At 36.9% G+C, this 16,639-nt stretch overlaps 1 protein-coding gene and 1 pseudogene across 2 annotated transcripts in view; one reads left to right on the top strand and one right to left on the bottom strand.

The window, feature by feature from the left end:
• Positions 1 to 16,639, bottom strand: part of LOC112209800 (sterile alpha motif domain-containing protein 11-like) — a 231,895-nt gene that overhangs the window by 20,597 nt on the left and 194,659 nt on the right. The window lies entirely within an intron of this gene.
• Positions 1 to 16,639, top strand: part of LOC464963 (KN motif and ankyrin repeat domain-containing protein 1-like) — a 146,624-nt pseudogene that overhangs the window by 32,332 nt on the left and 97,653 nt on the right.

The raw sequence follows: 16,639 nt of genomic DNA, 5'->3' as shown, positions 1-16,639 counted from the left end.
ACTTCAAGTTGAGTGCTTTTTCTTTATACAAAAGGGCTTCCAAAAGTTATATTTCTTTTTATCAATGACTAGATCTTGAAAGCCATACCTTTTCTGATGGCATTTATCCTGGGCTAATTGGTAGAGAGAGGGTGAACAGAAGAGAAGACATAGACATGCAGAGAAGAAAGTGACGTGAAAACAGAGGCAGAGATTGGAGTGATGTGAACACAAGCTCGGAAATATGTGGAGGCAACAGAAACTGGAAGAAGCAAGGGAGGATCCTCCCCTAGAGCCTTTCGATGAGGCAGACCCCCAGTGACACCTTGATTTTGAACTTCTGGCCTCCAGAACTGTTAGGGAATAAATTTTAATTGCTTTTAGCCACCAAGTTTATGGCAATTTATTATAGCAGCCTTGTGAAGCTAATACAAACTTCGTATTAGATTACAAACTTTGTATTCATTTCCTAGGACTCCCATAACAAATTACCACATATTTGGTGGTTTAAAATCACAGAAATTTATTCTCTCACAGTTCTGGAGGCCAGAAGTCAAAATCAAGGTATCGGCATGGCCACACTCTGTAGATGCTCTAGGGAGAATCTGCTCCCTGCCTCTTCCAGCTTCTGGCAGCAGAATACATTCCTTGGCTTCCCGGGTGTGGCTGCATCACTCCAGTCTTTGCATCTGTCTTCATATCTCCTCTTCTTTGTGTCTATTCTAGTAAGTACAAAGTGCTGCATCTTCCGTGATGGAAGTGGCCCAAATTAACCAATCTACCACCAGGTAGCTGGCTGATCATTTGGGGAATGGTACCATAAGGAGACTCAGTGTTGGTCCCTGCTGCTGGTAGATTAGGCACTCTGCAGTGGCCATAGCCAGGTCAGCCTTGGTGAGTGAATGTCCATGTTGTTGAGCCCATGCATAGCCTTCATCCCTGCCATCACGGCCATGGTATTACAGCATTCTTGCATTGCTATAAAGAAATACCTGAGGCTGGGTAATTTACAAAGAAAAGAAGTTTCCTTAGCTCATGGTTCTGAAGGCTGTACAAGCCTGGTGCCCGCATCTCCTTGGCTTCTGGTGAGGCCTCAGGAGCTTTTACACATGGCGGATGACAAAGTGGGAGCAGGCATATCACACAGCAAGAGTGGGAGCAAGAGAACAAAAGAGAAGGTGCCACATACTTTTAAACAAGCAGATCTCATGTAAACGCAGAGCGAGAACACATTTATCATCAAGGGCATGGTGCTAAACCATTCATGAGGGACTCGTCCCCATGATCCAAACACCTCTCACTGGGCACCACCGCTAACACTGAGGATTACATTTCAATATGAGATTTGGAGGAGACAGACATCTAAACCGTAACAGCCACTTGGCTCATGAGCCCATTGGACAATGACAGGAATGGCTGGGGGAAAGCCACTCATTGACATCCACAGAACTGGTCATCCTGTTATTAAAATCCTCCTCTGCCTAGGTCACCATTTGGTGAGTGTCCATAAGGGACACAAATATCTTCACGATTTTCCATGTCTTACCTCAGAAGCCCCATCACCCTCTCTTTCACATCTCCTCCAGTACTTATCCCCCAGATGATAGGACCATGTCCAGCAATACCTCTTCTCTCTGGTATTGATGGGTTAATGAGCTGATCTCACATAGGTAAAATTTCCAGATATCTAGAATTTAATCTTCTGTTAATTCTCCAATTATAACTAAAGTATTTCAGGTTGAAACTTTATTCAAGTGTTATTACTCACTTTAACCTTCTTAAACAGAATGTATATTACCTTTTCAAAAATAACTGAAATTTAATAAGATAAAAATGTATCTATAATCGTTCCTACTTAATAACTTTACATGTTTATTTCTGCATTTTTCTAAGTCCTTGCCCCAAAGTGGACATAATTTTATACTGTAATAGCATAAAATAATTTTGCATTTGACATTTTTGATTTGGCATTAAACTATTGTTTATGTTTCTTTCGCTACTGCTTAAGAAAATGTGGGTGGTTGTAATAAATAAACCTGAAATGTAGGCAATTTTTATTGCCTTAAAAACAATAGAATGTTATTTCTCACTCACACAATAGTCCAATGAGGATGTCCCTGGTGGGCAAAGACTCTTGTCTACCAAATGGGATGGGGACTCAGTTTCCTTCCCTCTTGTGACTCTGGCATTGCCTAGAGCCACATGATTACCTGTACTGAATCTGTAGAAAGAGAAATAAACAGTGTAGAGATGATATGTCTGTTTTCTGATATCCTCAGCCTAGAAGAAACACACATTACTTCTGTTCTTACTCTCATACTAGTTTATCACCCATTGTCCAAATGCACCATGTGGCCACACCTAGATGCAAGGGTGGGTTGGAAAATGTAGCCCCTGGCTGGGCAGCTGTTCCTCAGCATTGACTCTGTGCTATGGAAGGGCTTCCTATGTTTTTGTGGACTGCTATCCCAGTCTCTCACCACTATACAATCTTCATAATTTTCCCTTTAAATGGCTGAGAGAAAATTTTGAACAAAAGCTACAAACATTTTTCAGATTCTTGATTCTCCAGACTTATTACTTGAGGGCAGTGACTAAATTATATTCAGTTCTATATCAGAAGGTTCTTCCATATTGCCGGTTTCATGGTAGATACTCAATAAAATGGGTTGAATGACTACATAAATTTTAGCAAGAGCATATGGAAAATAATTTATCATGACTTTGGGTAATACTATAGGTGTAATTATTGTCCTTTCTCTTTCCTGACTTGATTAATAGCACCACTATCCATTAAGTTATTAAAGGTAGAAAGCTGAGATTATTCTTGACTCGTTTTCTCACTGGTCCAGTATTAGTTATTTATTGCAGTGTAAGAAATTACCATAAAACTTAGTGGCTTAGTTGGGGCTTGATGGGGGCTGGAGGATCCACTGCAAGATGGCTCAGTCACTTGGCTGGCAAGGTGGTGCTGGCTGTTAGCCTCCCATCTGATTCTCCTCTTTCCACTCCTGCCACTCTTCAAGGTATTTTTTTCCAGAGCAGCCATTCATCATTCATTTATTTTTTCCCATTAATTAATTCAACAGATATTTATTGTATACTTACCATATGCCAGATTTGTTCTAGGTTCTTGGAATATAGCAGTGAAAAAAAAACAGTCCTTGGATCTTATATACAGTGGGGAAATAAACATATAATGTAGAAAATTAGATGGTAATATGTGTGAGCACATATATATATTATTTCTCATCATTTCTGAGACAGGAGATGGATATTCTGGCTTGGGGACTCACATGAGGTCACAGTTACATGTTGGTATTGGTTTGGTCATATGAAGGCTTGGTGGGGGCTGGAGGATCCACTGTGAGATGGCTCAATCCCTTGGCTGGAAAGCTGGTGCTGGCTGTTGTTGGCAGGCCTTGCTTCCTCTTCACAGGGCTTCTTGAGTGTCTTCATGACATGGCGGCTGGCCTCTCCCAAAATAAGCTGTCCAAGAGAGCAGGGCAGAAGTGTCCATGCCATTTACGGCCTCACCATGGAAGTCACACACAATCACTTCTGCAATATATACTGATTACCCAGATCTGCATCGTTCAGTGTGGGAGGGGACCACAAAAAGGCAAAAATGCCAAAAGGCAAGGACCATTGGGGCCATTTTGGAGGCTATTTACCACAGCCCCTCTCTTCCATATTCCAGTCCACCTGCATATTCTGTTCATCCTCCTTCCAAAAATGTATCTCAAACCAAATGACTAATTTTCATTTCTGTTGGCTCTAGCCTAGTCCAAGACTCTATCAACACTCGACTTGAAGAGTCTCCCATCTGATATTCCTCTTTCTGCTCTTGCCCCCCTTCAAGGTATTTCTCCCAGAGAAGCCATTCATCATGCATTCATTATTCTCCATTCATTAATTCAACAAATATTTATTGTACGCTTACCACATGCCAGATTTATTTTAGGTTTTTGGGATATAGCAGTGAAAAGTCCTTGGGCTTTACATACAGTGGGAAAATAAATAATATGGAAAATGTTAAAGGCAACATATGTGATCCAGAAAATTATAGCAGGGTGAAGGAAATAGGAAACAATAGAAAAGTTAGGGACTTCTGGCTATAGTATTATATAGGGCTGTCAAGGATGCTATCTCTGATTAGCTTACATTGAAACAGAAACCCAAAAGACAGTAGAAGGCAGGTATGTTAATATCTGGGGAAGTATTGTAAGCAGAGGAAAAAGAAAATGCAAGGGCCCTGAGGCAGGATCATGTTTGGTATGTGTGAGGAATAGCTGTTCTGTTCCGTTGTGGCTGGAACAGAAGAAGGAGGGCGGGAGGGCGATGGAGAATGGTACATGATGGAGGTCAGATTATGTAGGGCCTTGTAGACTACAATGAAGACTTTGGCTTTGTTTGGGTTGGTGGGGGACAAGGAAAGCTATTGGAATGTTTTAGTGACTTGATGTGACTTACTTTTTAATAGGACCATTTGGGCTGCTCAGCCCATGATGTTTAAAAATGCAATCAGGTCACTTCCACTGTTTAAAACCTTTCAATGGATTCTGGTTGTACTTAGAATAAAATCTAAGCTCCCTTAGCTATTATTATTATATTATTATTAAAATTGACATCCTTTATAACAGCAGTCTAATTCCTTCCTAATATGTACCTCACTAGTAACTATTATTATTATTGCTTATTTGTTTATAATCTGTCTCCTCTACTTGAAAATATGTAGCCTGGGGATCTTGTGGATTTCCATACTAAATCATCCCAAGGCCACTTTGCTTTTGAGCTCTCTCTCTCTCTCTCTCTCTCTGTGTGTGTGTGTGTGTGTGTGTGTGTGTGTGTGTGTGTGTGTGTTTTGATCTCTTCTGTAATTTTTTTTCCCCTGATCTCGCTGATTGTTATATTTGGTCAGTGACTGACCTCTAGCAATGATGGTGCCAGGGCAACTTTGTTGTTGAACTGTATGTTAAGGTTTGTTTTGGCTTGTTGGTTATATCAGTACTTATCAAATGAATTATCTGGGAAGAGAGGAGAGGATCTTATTAAAATACAGGTTCTTATTCGGTAGGCCTTGGGTGGGCCTTGAGGTTCTGCATTTCTTTCTTTCTCTTTCTTTCTTTTTCTTTCTATTTCTTTCTTTCTCCTTCTTTTTTCTTTCTCTTTCTTTCTTTCTCTTTTTCTTTCTCTTTCTTTCTTTCCCTTTCTTTCTTTCCTTCCTTCCTTTCTTTCTTTCCTTCCTTCCTTCCCTTCCTTCCTTCCTTCCTTCCTTCCTTCCTTCAGACAGAGTCTCACTCTGTAGCCAAGGCTGGAGTGCCGTGATGCCATCTTAGCTCACTGCACCCTCTGCCTCCCAGGTTCAAGAAATTCTCCCACCTCAGCCTCCGGAGTAGCTGGGACTACAGGCGTGTACCACCATGCTCAGCTAATTTTTGTATTTTTAGTAGAAATAGGGTTTCACCACATTGGCCAGGCTGGTCTCGAACTCTGGAGCTCAAGTGATCTGCCCACCTCAGCCTCCCAAAGTGCTGGGATTTTAGGTGGAGCCACCATGCCCAGCTGAGGTTCTGCATTTCTATCAAGCTTGCAGGTATGCCCATGCTGCCAGCCCTTTGAGTAACAAGGGGGCTTTATTACCGAGCTTGGCTGAACATTGGGATCATCTGTGGAGCTTTAAAACTACTAATGCTGGGCTCTCAACCCCAGAGATTGCAATATCATCAGTCTAGAATGCAGTTTGAGTACTAGGATTTTAAAAAGCTTCATAAGTGATTCTATTTTGTAGAAATATTGAGAACTACTAGATTGGATGATATTGAATCCAATTTTAAAACAAGGTGTAGCAATAAATGTTCTTCAGCGCTGTGTTGCTGACTTTTTAGAAAGTCAGTTTTGTAGCTCTAGAAAGAATCTGGCTGCATCCATGGATGACCTCCAGATCTCTGCTTAGCATGACTGGGTAATTTCTCCAATGTCTCCAGCACATGCTGTCACTTAACAGCAGAAAGAGAATTCCTACTTTCAGGAGAAAAGTCATTCCTGAAGATTACAGTTAAAATATGCCTACAGATGATGAGGTTGTAGTAAATCAGTCCCCTTGCTCTCTGAGCTTGTTCTAAGTTACAGGAAGCAGAAGAAGCAGAGAAGCACTCCATTTCTTTTTTCTTGTAATCTCTAGCATGTTCATATGCATAGTTTCTGAGTCAGTAGCAAACTAAGAACTTCTTGTGTGATTCAAGCTAACCCCTCGATTATCAAAAGCAGATGTTTCAAACGACTGAAGATCAGTGAGGCATATCCTATTTACAGGTTAATAATTGACTACTAGATGCAGGTGCACCAAATGGTCTTAGAGACATTAGATAGGAGAGACAATGTCAGTGCTCCCCCTACCCTGCCTCCCCTAATCTAAAGCCTACTCTGTTTCTTTTATCAAGTGATTGGCTGTATGTTAACAAAGCCTGGGGCACTTTCCTGTTGAAATGCCTTTAATCCCAAGCAACTGGATTGATTTTTTTTTTTTTGGATGGTTTAGATTGGACGACTGATTATTGGACAGAATGGCATCTTGTCGACACCTGCGGTCTCCTGCATTATCAGGAAGATCAAGGCAGCTGGTGGGATCATTCTAACAGCCAGCCACTGCCCTGGAGGACCAGGGGGAGAGCTTGGAGTGAAGTTTAGTGTTGCCAATGGAGGTATGTGGTTCAGCATATGCCTTAATAATCACGATTTCTTTCCTCTTATATTATTATAGTCTCACAGTGACCCTTTGATGATAGACAAGCAAGGTGCAGAGGACCTAGCTCAGAAAAATTTAGTGAGGTGCCCAAAATGACCCAACAAAGAAGTGGCATGATGGGCTCATGAACCCATTTGGGTGGTCTCTTGGTTCCCTGTACTCTTCAGCATAAACTATTGAATAGTTGATGCTTATCTGATATGGAAGGACTCTGAATTTTAACATTAAAACATACCCTGAAGGTCGTTGTCTAAATGACAATGACCCTCATTTTACACATGAACAAATCAAAGGCCTGAGAGGCTGAGTTACTGCTGAAGGCCACAGGGTTGATCAGGGTCAGATTAATGATTTTTAGCCCAAATCCTGGGCTCTCTTTTTCCTACAGTGTTGACTTTCTCTCAAAATCATAGAATTGTTTCACTTTTTCTTATATTCACAGCAATTTATAGTTTGGGGGTCCTTAGTGGAGGGGGTGGGATATATGTATGGAGTAATTTTCTTTTAAAAATTGAACACACAAAAAAATAGGGAGAATAAGAAATAGATAACATGTACCCATTATCTTGTTTTTCTATTTTGCTTATCTTTTTTTTGTGAAGAATTTTAAAGCAAATTATAGCACAAGAACATTTCACACCCAAATATTTTTGTATGCATCTCTTAAAAAGAAAGACACATTGCTGCATGACTGTGCTAACATACCTAACAATAGTAACATTAATTCTCCAATATCACCTGAAAACTAATCTATAGTCAAATTTTTCAATAATCCCCAAAATATTATTATTTATAGCTGTTTTATTCAAATCAGGATACATCTAAGGATGCCATGCATTTGCTTGGCAAGTCTCTTAAATGTCTTTTAATCTAGAACACTGAGTTTGCATGAATGTGGGTAGGAGCCAAATTTTAACCAGCAACAGTTACCATTATAAATTATTCCTCATCCCAGGCAAAGCAGTGCATTCTGAAGGGAAAACTTATTATCTATCCCTCCTTGTAGACGTTTTACACGTTATCCAAACAAGAAAGTGTATTCATGTTGAATATTTAAAAACTATTGTAACCACAAAGCAGAAAACTAAACCACCAAACCACAAAGGTGGACAACAATAGAGGAAGAAGAGAACAAATTATCTACAAAGTAACCAGAAAACAATTAGCAAAATGGCAGGAGTAAGTCTTTTACTATCAATAATAACCTTGCCGGTACATGGGTTAAACTGTCCAATCAAAAGATATAGAATGGCTGAGTGGATCAACAACAAGATCCAACTAGATGCTGCCTACAAGAGACCCATTTTTAAACTTTAAGAATAGGCATATACTGAAAGTAAAGGGATAGAAGGAGATATTCCATGAAAACAGACAGTTACCAAAAGAGAGCAGGGATGCCTATACTTATATCAGATAAAACAGACTTCCAGTAAAAAGCTGTTCCAAGAGACAAAGAAGGTCATGATTTAATGATAAAGAGGTCATCTTATCAAGAGGACATAACAATTGTAAACATATATGCATCCAAAATTGAAGCACTTAAATATGTAAAGCAAATATTAGTGGACATGAAGGAAGAAATATACAGCAATATAACACTAATAGGGGACTTCAGTACTCCACTTGCAACAATGGAGAGATCAACCAGACAAAAAATTAACAAGACAACACTAAATTTGAACTATACTTCAGACCAAATGGACCTACCAGACCTACATTCATCCAACAACAGCAGAATATACATTCTTCTCTAGCATACATAGAACATTCTCCAGGATAGACCATATGTTAGGCCACAAAATAAACCTTAACAAATTCAAAAAGATTGAAATCATGTCTAGTATTGTTTCCAACCACAATGGTGTGAAGCTAAAAATCAATAACAGGAGGAATCTTGGAAAATTTACCAATATGTGGAAATTAAACAACATGCTTATGATGAACTAATGGGTCAAAGAAGAAATCAAGAGGGAAATTAAAAAATATTTTGAGATTAATGACAATGGAAACACAATGTATCAAAACCTACAGTATGCAGCAAAGTCAGTTCTAAGAGAGAAGTTTATAGCAATAAATGCCTAGATTAAAAAAGGAAAAAGATCTAAATAAGTAGACTAACATTATGCCCCAAGGAGCTAAAGAAAGAACAAACTAAACCCAAAGTGAGCAAAAGGAAGGAAATAATGAAGATCAGAACAGAAGCAAATAAAATGTAGTATAGTAAAACTATAGAAAATATAAATAAAATCAAAAGTTGGTTCTTTGAAAAAATAAAATCTAAAAACTCCTAGCTAGATTCACTAAAAAAAGCAGACTCAAATAAATAAAATCAGAAATGAAAGTGGAGACATTGCAATAGATACCTCAGAAATAAAAATGGTCATAAGGGATTATTATGAACAATTTCATGCCAACAAATTGGAGGACCTAGAAGAAATGGATAAATTTCTAGGAAAACTAACCCATCAAGATTGAATTGGGAAGAAACAAAAAGTTTGAACACTCCAACAACAAATAAAGAAATTGAAGAAGTGATTAAAAACTTTCCAAAATAGAAAAGCCTAGGACCAAATGGCTTCATGGCTGAATTTTATCAAACATTCAAAGAATAATTATTACCAACACTTCTTAGACTCTTCCAAAAATTAGAGCTACAGGGAATACTTCCAAACACATTTTGTGAGGCCAGCATCACCTTGATACCTAAAGCCAGACAAACATATTGTAAGAAAATAAAACCACAGGCCAATATCTCTGATAAATATTGACGAAAACAAAATTCAACAACACATTAAAGAAATTATGAATCATGGCCAAGTGGGATTTATCCCTGACATGCAAGACTGGCTAAACAGAATGAAAGATAAAAACAACATGATCATCTCAATTGGTGCAGGAAAGGCATTTTACAAAGTTCAGCATTCTTTCTTAACAAAAACTCTTAACACTTTAGGCATAGAAGGAAAGTTTCTCAACATAATAAAGGTCATTTATAAGAAACCCACAGCTAACATCATAATCCATTGGGGACAACTGAAAACTTTTCCACAATTTAGTACATGGCAGGGATGCTCACTCTTGCTATTTCTATTCAACATAGTTTTGGAAGTACTAGCAAGAGCAATCAGACAAGAAAAATAAATAAAAGTCATCCAAATTGGAAAGGAGAAAGTAAAATAATCTCTATTTACAGATGATATGATCCTATATATAGAAAATTCTAAAGATTCTACACATGCACACACACACACACAAACACACACACAAATTTTTAGAACTAATAAATGAATTCAATAAGTTGCAGGATACAAAATCAACATACAAACATCAGTAGCATTTCTATACATAAATAATGACCCAGCTGAAAATAATCAAGAAAACAATGCCATTTATGATAGCATCAAAAAAATACTTAGGAATAAATTTAACCAAGGGGTGAAAGTATACTGAAAACTATAAAACATTGATTGAATAAGACACAAATAAATAGATATCCTGTGCTCACTGATCATGGATCAAAAACATTAATATTATTAAAACATTCATACTACCAAAAACAATATACAGATTTAACACAACCCCTTTCAAAATTTCAATAACATTCTTCATGGAAATAGAAAAGCAATACTAAAATTTGTATGGAGCCACAAAAAACCAAAGCAATGTTGAGGGAAAAAAAGTTGGAGGTACCACACTTGCTGATTTAAAATTATATTACAAAGCTAAAGTAAAACCAAAACAGTATGATACTGGCATAGAAACAGAAACATAGACCAATGGAGCAGAATAGAGAGCCCAGAAATAAATCAAGACATATATAGTCAACTAATTTTGGAGCAGGGCACCAAGAGGACATAATGGAGAAAGAAAAAAACCTCTTCAATAAATGGTGCCTGGGAAAACAAAAATGTAAAAGAATGAAATTGGACCCTTATCTTACACTATACACAGAAATAAACTCAAAATGAATAAAAGAACTAAATATAAGATCTGAAACCATAAAAATCCTAGAAAAGAACATAGGGAAAAAGTTATTTGACATTGGCCTTGGCAATGATTTCTTGGATATCACATCAAAAGCTCGGGCTACAAAAGCAAAAACAAATAGATGGGACTACCTCAAATTAAAAAGCTTTTTAGCTTTTCCATTTTTCATTTATTTATTTTATACACTTTAAAATCTCTGGGTATTCTTTTTTAGCATCTTAAAATTTATTTTTATATGAGTGCCTGTAGATTTGCTGTATCCTTTAAAAAACAATTATTTTAATATATATTATAATTGTACATATTTTCAGTGTGCATATGGTGAAAGTCATTGGAGTGGAAGATATCAAGGAGCCTGGAAATTGAAAAGGAATTCAGAAGTTGTTGATGAACTCTGAAGTTATCAGCATGGATGGTTGAATGGCATCATAGACAACTATCTAGAGAGACAGTACTTGCTTTACTTTTGGAAATCAGTGTGCTGGCATTAAAACTCAGGGACTTGAAAATGATGGACACAGCCAAAGAATATAGTATGGTGCCTGGGGTGTAGGGAGTGGAGGGAGATATTCATGCATCCTATAATCTGGCAAGCATAAAATAATGCAAAAACAAAACAAGACTACCTATTCTTTAAGTTTTGTGAAGGGTAGAAAATGGTAAGTAGTGAAGCAAAGGGCTATGTTTATTTCTTTGAGGTCTTCACTTTTCCCACACAACAAGAAAATTGTTGGTAAAATCTTCTGGGCTGTCTTCTCTCCCACTTACTAGAATAGGACTATTGCTATTCTTTTTTATGAGCATTTATTGGAATACGGTGATGGTGCTACACTCTAAGGCAGTGTTGTCCAACAGAAAAATATTGTGAGTCACATACATACTGTACATTTTTAGTAGCCACATTAAAAAAGTGAAAAGAAACAAGTGAAATTCACATTGTGTTTTATTTAAACTACTATATCTAAAATATTATTATACCATGTCATCAATATAAAAATTATTAATGCAATCGATTGCATTTTCTACTAACTCTTCAAAATTTGGTGTGCATTTACAATTGCAGCACACCTCAACTTGACTAGCCACATTTTAAGTGCTCAACAGCTAAATGTGACTAGTAACAATTGTATTGGACAATGCAGTTCTAAGGATTGAGGTATTTTAAAAATCAAGAAACAATTTTTGTTCAGTAGAAAGTTACAGTATAGTTGACAAGTAAGATTCATACAGAAAGCTATCTATACATCTAGCAATCATTTATACTTTAGATCTTTCAATCTACTTATTTGTTTCTCAACGTTGTTGCAAAAAAAAAAATCTGAAATGGCTTGCATTAAGATACACAAGGTAAAAAAAAAAAAAAAAAAAAAAAAAAGAAAACCCCAAAAGGTGAACAAGTATTGATTTCATGTTCAATTTATTTAAAGTCTAATACTACTTGTCAATTTGGCCTTCCGAAGAAATGTATCATATATTTTTAGTTGAGCTTCATTTTAGAAGTGACTAGAGATTGTGAGTTGGGGAAAATAATTAACTTACCCTGCTAAGCTCACACATCAATTAGGTAGCAGAGCTGGGAATAGAAAGCATAGTTTCCTCTTCTAGATGCACTGGGGAAGCTGCATGGAAATCTGGAATCCCTCACTTCTGTCAAATGCATATCCTGTTTGTGTCCCATAACCTGAATAAAGCTGATTACGTAACCAGGTTTCCCTGGCAGGTGTGAAACTATTTTTAGGAAAGATGTGTCATTGCTTAGAAGTGGATTAAAACAAACAAACAAACATATGGGTTGTTAGCCTACATAGAACAGGTGAGGCTGATCAAATTTCCCCCATAGTGGATGAGTACAGTATAAGAAATATCAAGGCTAATTGAACTGTGAACCATTGATCATTGTTTAGAGAACAAATGAATCTTTCTCTGCCTGGTGGAGGAGGATGGTAACATTTCACTGCTTGAAACTCACGAGACTTTTAAAAACGTGTATTTTTGGTGTTCAAATTTTAGGTCCTGCCCCCGATGTTGTCTCAGACAAAATCTACCAAATCAGCAAAACGATTGAGGAATATGCTATATGTCCTGATCTCTGAATCGACCTATCTCGACTAGGAAGACAAGAATTTGACCTAGAGAACAAATTCAAACCATTCAGAGGTAACAGAGATTTTATTTTGAAGAAGTCAGAGTAACTATGTGGATGGGGCTGACTGGTTTCTGTAGGGAAGTAAACTCATGAAAATTATTGCATTGTTAATCTCAGGGGTGACTCGATAAATGTGTGTAAACTTAATATGGTGTAGAGAGAAGACATGAGAGCAGCCAAGATATTCAGAACTGGAAACTTTCAAAAACCACTTCCCAAACTCGATATCATTTTCAACATAGGAAAAGTTTTATGGTTGACTTCATTATAGCATTCCAAAAATAGACTGTGAATTGCCAAAACTTGTCTAAGCAATTAAGGTGAAGACGCTGGAATGCCTTAGTTAAGAAGAAACCTAACAAGTCAATGGGTTATTAAATTTCTCATGAAAGGTAGGAGTTTCTTTTCCAAGCCATAATCAAGCTTGGAATAATTACGCATCAGCTTATTGAATGCATAATTATTGATCACCTGCCCTATACCAAGCACCGTGTTAGGAGATTTTACAAAGGAATTCAGTAACTACCAAATATATTTAGGCAAGTGATTCAAAAATTAAAGAACCAAAATGAGATTGTCAAAAATATTATCTTATATTGTAAGGCAAATATAACTTCTACAGTATTCAGAAGATAGCTTTTTGTTTTATAGATTAATTTTAGACCATATGACAACAACATTAATAACATGTATGTATACAACATTTTCCCCCTGTATTTTATCATATTGCTTTTTCCTAGAAGGCATAGAATAGCAATAGATCTAACATGTTTTACTTTTTTAGTGCTTCTATAAGCTTGAATGCAGTTTGTGTTAAGATGGTATCCTCATTTTAGAAGTAATTTAACTTAGCCCAAAAGAGGAAATACCTGGTTTGTGTCCATGTGATATTTTAGGGATAGAGAAAAGATTAAAATGGATTGTGTGGGAGTCACAGTATTTGCCCAATCTTACCAAATCTTTCTTGAGAAGTTTTGAGTCAGTTGTTTGCTTAGGTAATGAGCAGAAATTTACAGAGAGCCATGATACTCACTGGAAGCAACCGTGCCTGCTTTTGCTAATCTAGCTGGGAGATTGCATAGGCATATGTGTGCACACGCATGGGATGGCTGGACAATTAAAGGCAAGGGGTACCTTATATTAAGCAAAATGATTTCAATACGCTGATTACATATGGTTGGAAGGACTAGGCTTATTTTTGGCATCTTCACAATTTTTATAGTTGTCCAGGAGACCCGAATCTTCGTGGGCTCTCATTCAGGCTCATTGCTGCAGCCACATTGCTAGTTGAACGAGTTTTCTAAAAATGTTACTGATACCAGGAGATAGGTAGAGGGATTCCCTGGCTTCCAAGAATTTGGAGATAATCGTTTGGGATAATTTATGTGCTGTATTCTTGCTGGTTCAAGTGTTGAGCAAAGCTTGAGTTAATTAGGAACAAATAATTCCTTTGCATTTCACTTTAAAGTGTCAAGAGCATGAACTATATGATGTGAACTTTCAATTTTTACTGACTTCTTGTTCCTTCGTTTTTCACATTTGTTTGGTACTGTGTGTTACCTATTGTAAACACCAAATGTATTTAGGCAAGTGGTTCAAGAATTGAAGAGCCAGAATGAAATTGTCAAAAACATTATCCTATAATGTAGAGTGAGTAAAACTTCCAAAGTACTCAGGGCATAACCTTTTGTCTTACAGATTAATTTTTTATGGTGGTAAAATATACATAACAAAATTTACCATTTTAACCATTGTCAGGTGTACACTTTATACAGGTTAATTTTTAATTACTTCATAGATTATTATGCTCCTCATGTAAAAAGATAATTTAAAAGTATCCATGTTACAAATATAATTATATTTGAATGAACACATAGATTACATTGACTTAAGTGTAAGAAAAAATATTTTTAGATATGTATTTGATCAGATGAAGGGATAATATTATATGGCATATTAAGATCTCATCCATTAAATATCACACCTGGATTTACTAAAAATTATTGAAAGTGGGTTGGTAATATCTTCAGTGCAAGTTTAAAAGTATTTCAGGGTTTCAAAGTAGTATGTATTTGAAAAACCTGAAAACAATATACATAAGTTTCAAAATTTAGCTAAGAATTTAAAAAAGCAGGGCTCCTGGACAAATTTTAGCACCTAAAGAATTGATTTACTACTTCTTGGAAAAGTACTTTCTGAGCATTAATTATACACTGATTGACAAGTATGAAAAATGTATTCTGAGCTTTTTGGTATGTCACATAAATGAATAAAACTTTTTGGATTCTTGGTTACTGGGTGGTGCTAGATACTGGAAAGCATTTGTGTTTAATGAGAACTTCTAGATATTTGCCATTCACTTGGAAATTGGGTGCTAGATTGGGCATGAATGAGATTTCACGCAAACCCAGGAATATATTCATCCCCAATTCTGCACTCGAATCTGGTAGGCACAATGGCATTTGGAAAATAGGGGTCACTACTGAGGTCACTTGCTGATTTGTTTCATACCAGCTGAGTCAGTCTTTGGCCAGCCCCCACAAGAAAGGCAACTGGATATGCCAAAATGCCTCTAAACATTGAGATGTGTGCTGTGTGCATTTTTTTGGGAGGGGAAGTGGGAGCAGGAGTCACAGGGCACATTTTTATCTTAATTTATTCTTGTGGTTGATATTTTCCTTGCAAAGAAGAATTTATAACTTGGTATCATTAATACCCATTGAGCACCTGAAAAGCTTGTAGTATCTTGATTGTGCCCTGATTTGTGATTTTTGTCAACAAATGGGCACTTCGCTTCCCACATCATGTGTCGGGATATGATGGGCTTGTGACCAGAATTTCATGCTGTTAAGGTAGTGATTCTTTTTATGCTTCCAAGTATCTTTCATGGGTACAGTCAATGACATTTTCCTTTGTTTTTCTATCTTTAGTGGAGATAGTGGACCCAGTGGATATCTATCTTAACCTCCTTCGGACCATCTTTGACTTTCATGCCATCAAGAGTTTGCTGACTGGGCCCAGCCAACTGAAGATTCGCGTTGACGCAATGCATGGAGGTAAGTCTGTGATTTTCTCCAAATCAGTGGGCAGGAAATATTGAGATCTCTACACCTGTTGGGTTTCAGAGGTTAAGAGGAAAGTTGGATTCATAGATATTCACACAACATGTGTATGTTCAGATATTTGGAATGCTCTGGAAAACTTCAGGACCCTTATTTCTGTCTTTGGATGTAAATGAAAACAAAAGTTGAACAAATGAGTTTGAGGCTATGCATGTTCAAGTGTGGAGTATAGTAAAACTGTTATTTATTTGATCATATGCATGGCATAGTTTAAACAGTCAAATAAATAGTTCAAGATTTATTGTGAAAAAAATCTGTACCCAACTCCTATCTTCCCCCAATTTGTTACCTTCCAGAGTTAAATTTTTCCATTTTTTCAGCTGTTTCTTTTTGTATTTATCTCCCTATCATTAAATATTATGAATATACAGACCCTTGTTGATTTTTCAGTTTTGAGCATTACTGAATTCGTACTACAGGAACTGGAGCTGCAGCTCTTTTTCACCCTCTCCACCCACCACCCACCTCTCCCCCCACTCTTTCCACCCACCAGTTAGGGAATCCTAGCATGCTTCCCTAATTATATCATCAGTTTGGTAAGATCATTATCTAGTGTTTACATTACCACAACACTGCTGAGCCATGCAATATGCTATAATTATATTTCCTTTACAGTACAACTTTTTGATTTCCTTGGAAACAGCAATTATCTTGTTT

Source organism: Pan troglodytes, chromosome 6 (assembly GCF_028858775.2).
Source record: "Pan troglodytes isolate AG18354 chromosome 6, NHGRI_mPanTro3-v2.0_pri, whole genome shotgun sequence".
Lineage (NCBI taxonomy): Eukaryota > Metazoa > Chordata > Mammalia > Primates > Hominidae > Pan > Pan troglodytes.
This window is presented reverse-complemented; position numbering and strand designations above follow the sequence as displayed.